This window comes from Lolium rigidum, chromosome 1 (genome assembly GCF_022539505.1).
Source record: "Lolium rigidum isolate FL_2022 chromosome 1, APGP_CSIRO_Lrig_0.1, whole genome shotgun sequence".
Classification (NCBI taxonomy): domain Eukaryota; kingdom Viridiplantae; phylum Streptophyta; class Magnoliopsida; order Poales; family Poaceae; genus Lolium; species Lolium rigidum.
In genome coordinates this window covers 343417621-343422454 of record NC_061508.1, presented here as the reverse complement: position 1 = coordinate 343422454, position 4834 = coordinate 343417621, and the positions used below count along the sequence as shown (strand labels likewise).

The following is a 4834-nucleotide window of genomic DNA, read 5'->3' as shown; positions in this document are numbered from 1 at the left end:
AGTTCTGAAATAACACGGGGGACAGTAATCTAAATTCGAAATGCAAGGTTGTGTTGTCCCGGCCGGACGTCGGCGGCCAGGCCCTCCGTATCGCAATCGACATGGTGGTCACGGGATGCAGGTTAGGAAGGTTCGTGTGACACCGCCGATCAATTTCCTCTGCCCAAACACCAGTGCGCGACGCCGTGCGGAGCGGCGGAGCCCCCAGGTGGCTCCCATATGTTGCCGATCTCGGCCCCTGGATCCCGCCTCGTCTCATCATGCCGTGGAAATCGTTGCCGTTTTGCGGCCAAAGCCCCACTGCACACATGTGATGGAGATCATTCACCCGTCGCTCGGCCACGGCAATGTCAGATCACTCGCTCGCAAGAACAAACAGAGCAAGGCGCGTCACGGTGACTGCACACTCCGCGTTGCCAATCTGGGCTCTGGCAAGTAGCAACGCACCATGTAAATTTGGCTTGGAACGAGAGTCACATGGCCGGGAATACTCGCCTGGAGCTGGGATCCCACATGGCATGGCCATGGCCGGCCAGCGGAGATGGACGGCCACCATGCATGCTAGACAGTATTCACAAAACGGAACCGACCGGCTTGAGATAGCGGACGTGGATGGCGACGGCTTTGACGCCAAAAATGCCACACCACGCCCCACCCTTTTGACTACGTGCATCAGTCAAAAGCTTTCCTCCAGCGGGGACTTGCTTCCGCGTCGCACCAGGCGCAGATGGCACACCCAACACTGCGCCACCCGTCCAATCCGGATGCGCGCAGCAACACGACTCGGATGCAGCCGGGACCGAAACGCTTTTAATTGACTTGTCCGGCGCTTCGACCGTAACGCCTCCTACGAGCACATAGGTACGTTCGCAAGTCCTTTTAATAATCCGTGATTATGCATGATTCGAATCAATAAAGTAGTGCTATGGAGCACATAGGTATGTTCCCTCGTTCGTACACTCAGCCAACTCCAGCCTTGACTCGGTGGCGGAGCTCCCTTCACCCAGCTCGATCCGGCCGCTCCACGATCCGGACGAAGCCACCACGCAAAAATTATATGGTCCAAGTCATCATCAAACCTAAGAAAATGGATAGCAGTTTATCAAACAAAAATTTATATATCAGCAAACCTATGCCCGAGACTAGTAAAAGTGGACTATGTACACGCTTGTTCATTACTTATTTTTCAAACACAATAGGGCTTGCATCATGTTTTTTCAATCACAAAAGAGCCAATCCAGGTTTGAACATTCAAGTACATATCTACTCCAAGTGCAACAAGCCATGGCATTAACAAAACACTATTCAAAGATAACACCAACTCAATCTCCAGGTTAAGCCACGTTAAATAAAATTCTTGTTTAATCTCCTAACTCCCCTTTTCCAGGTTAAGCCAAGATTCTACCCACACAATTAGCCCAAGTGGAGCAAAAACGGCTAGCACATACCAAAGCAGAAATGGTTTCAAGACTGTCCAAACTGAACAACCAGATAAAGCAGGGAGATTTCTATAAGAGAAAAAAAGACATAGTTAAGCTAATTTATTAACTAAAGGTGAATCAGCAAGAGTAGAAAATTTTGCCATCATAGCCACAGACCAATATGGGGCAGCAGTTATTACCACAGAACATGCAAATGATACTACCAAATAGCAAACACCACCTACCATAGAACATTGAAGTATCGTGCATGGCTAGCACAAGACGCAGGCAAGGCCGTGGCACAAAGGCCATGACCCAAAACACAGCACATAGAACACTACTGCACAGCATGGAAGCAATGTATTCCAGGCGACCAAAGAAAGAAATTCAACCTTTGTGGGGGGGGGGGGTGAAGTTGACGAGGGCCTGGACAGCGGCATCGAGATCCCTGCGGCAGCATAGAGCTCCTGGACATGTAATCATCACCAGATTATTAACAACAATACAGTTTCTTTAACTTCTAATACCAACCATCAGCATGTGAGTTTTATTGCTAGAACTGAATACCATTGTCGTAATAATACAGTAGAACATGAAGAAGAGGACAGAGCAAACCAACACAAAGCTGTCGATCCTAAACAGCGGGCAGCCTTGAATCCGTCTAACGTCGACCCAGCTCGATGCCTTCATGTCAAATTGGATCATAACCTACATGTACAATTAAGGCTACCTTCGTCAGTTCAGGATAAATAAGCTTTGGCTAATTGAATTGAAGAAAAATGAACATACATCTCAATCTGTGGCAGCATATGTGAAAAAATAAAAAAGCTTGGTCAAGTATTTCTACAGCAAACATTATAGGTTAAAGAAATTAAGCTTGGCCAAGCATGTTTATCTGATCTGATTAATTAGTAAAGCAAGGTAGAGAACAGCTAGTGCATGTACTAGTATTGCCACACACTTGTAGCTACTCCTGAATCCTGATATTTTAACTACTAATTAGTTGCAGATAAGGACTAACACCAAAAATTCCTAGCAGCTCAGTCTCCTTTACAAACCAGATGGTGGAATTAAGAGAATGATCACCAATCTTCAGTTTTACTATGTTATCAGACAACATGCACTCACAGGTTTCAGTTATCCTGGACCTTAAGCATCGGTTAATTTTCAGAAAATAAATGCAGACTATATACATTCAGAAGTTTCAGATTACATTGCAGTATAGTAACGGGCAGCTGTACTAGTATATGCAGATGGTAGATGAATAAAACGACATGTAGGACATGACTATCTATTCCAAACAAAGCTCGTAACCATTACATTCGTGGCAAAGAAAATCTAACAGGAGCTCTGAATGTTAGACCTTGAACCGAAGGATTCATACCATGAAGACAGGCGACAGCTAGCTTCCTTGGGTCGGCCTGCACCTAGGCCGGAGCAGGGGTGCTCGCACGGCACTATGCCCGAGCAGCAGTGCGCACGCCGTGGCGGCGGCGCTGGTCGTCGGCGCCGGCAAAAGCACGCCGCTCCTCCCCCTGACCTCTCCGTCTCCCACAGCAGGTCGCACCCGTGCAGGTGCTGCTACCAACGGACGCGAGGTCTCGGTCAGGGCCGTCCTAGGGATGGGGAACGACGAGGAGGAAGATGACCGGCCGCGGCGCCGGACGCGCATTCCGACGGTCCAGGCCGCCGGCGTCGGTGCGGTCGGCTTGCTTGTTGGCCGGCAACATCGGCTACGCGTGTTCCAGCCGGTCTCCGAGCCGCGTCACCACCCCCCGCTCTCGCGCGGCGCCGCCATGGACGCCAAGATCGAAGCTTGATGTCCTGCTCCTAAAAATGTACAGCCAGGATGTGAGCTAGGGTTTGTGGTTGGGGCTCCAATTTGGTTGTTCACGTTGTGGGGTAGAGAGAGGAGTAGGAGGGGGTGTCGGGGCGGTTGGTCGCCGGGGCAGAGACTCGCCGGAGTTGGCCGGAATCTGCCAGCGCCGGAGGGGGCGAAAAGGGGATTTTTTTTTGGGTAGCAGAGGGAGGCGGCGCTGGGAGGAGGTGGTCTGCGATCGGGCTGCGAAATTTCGTCAAGTTTTGTTGGGCTCAAACTTTTGTCTCACTCCGCTGGGCCAAAATCCAAAATCGTTTGGCAAACTCCAGCGCGGGAAAAGGTGAGCTCATGCTTAATTGCGTACGCGTGGTTTGATCCATCCGCTTCTTTTCTTCTTTTTTTCTTCGAGTGGTGACTGGTGAGATGGGTCGATCTCAGCAGGGCTAGCTAGCAAGTCCAAAAAATAGAAGACATTTTATATGCTCGATTACAATGAGGCAGCACATTTAATTTGGGAAAATGCTTGTTGCCTTCATCCAGGGGATCGCGCGTTCGCGTCCCCCGGCTCCTCCGTGTGACACGCGTCCCCGTGCGTGGCGTAGAACAACAACGCCGTTTCCCTTGCTTTATCTTCTTCCTTCTTCCAGCTCTGGTTTTTTCCCTTACCTTTTGTTTTTTTCTCTCCCATCGCTCGGTCATCCCCCATCCACCGGACCGCCGCTCCCTGCCCGCATCTGCCCCACCGCCTCTAGCCACGGCCGCCCACCCAATCTCTTCCTCACCCCGTCTCCTCCCTAGGTCTGCTCCTTCCTGTACCGCGACGCGCCTCCCGCTGCTCCTCTCTTCGATTCGATCTCCTGCAGGATGCGGTTATGGCACACCTTGGTGGTGCTGCGAGGACGACGGCGCTTCTCCAACAAGGCGACTGCCACTGCTGCAAAGGTCAGTGTTAGCGGCCATGAAGCTGCTTGTTGCTGCGATGGAACGACGGGGCTGCTACCTACGTGGGGACGTGGTGCTACCGTGGTGGCAGGGGTTTGCTGCCAGCGGCAAATGGCAGACGGCGGCCGGACTTGCTACAAGGTTGCGGTCCGCGTTGCTACCAAAGGCGGGGCGGCCTTGCTACAATCAAAGACCAGCCTTGCTACAGTAAAAGACCGGCGTTGCTACAAATGGCCGCCATCCATTGCTACATGGAGCTAGAGGTGTTGCTACCATGGCATGGCCGAGTTGCTGCCAGCGGCCGCTAGTGTTGCTACCAAGGCTTATCGGGGGTGCTACCATCTCCTGCATCGGTCTGCGACGACGGCCATGGCCAACGGAGGATCAACGCGGGTGTGCATGGATAGGGGAGACAGACGGTGAGGAGGGGTGTCGCACCGGCGATGCCATGACAGGTTCTCTGGCGACAACACTTCGGGGTTCTACGGCGGCGCCATTTTCAGGCCTCCGATGAGGGCTCTCCGGCGAGGAGACTACGGATGTGCACGTGACGCCGGCGCGGGCGGCAGCTGGCTGGAGTTGCGGGAGGACAGACGCGATCCCGTTGTGGGCGTTGTTTTGATTTTTGTTTTGTTTTCTAAGTGGGGACGGT

General features: G+C 52.1%; 1 long non-coding RNA gene across 1 annotated transcript; it reads right to left on the bottom strand.

Moving 5' to 3' along the window:
- Positions 1–1832: 1832 nt before the first annotated feature.
- Positions 1833–2909, bottom strand: LOC124684496. Its single transcript, XR_006997047.1, has 3 exons — positions 2806–2909; positions 2041–2129; positions 1833–1888 (listed from the first exon to the last, which is right to left on the bottom strand). It is a non-coding gene; the product is annotated as an uncharacterized LOC124684496 (long non-coding RNA).
- Between the last annotated feature and the right edge of the window lie 1925 nt (positions 2910–4834).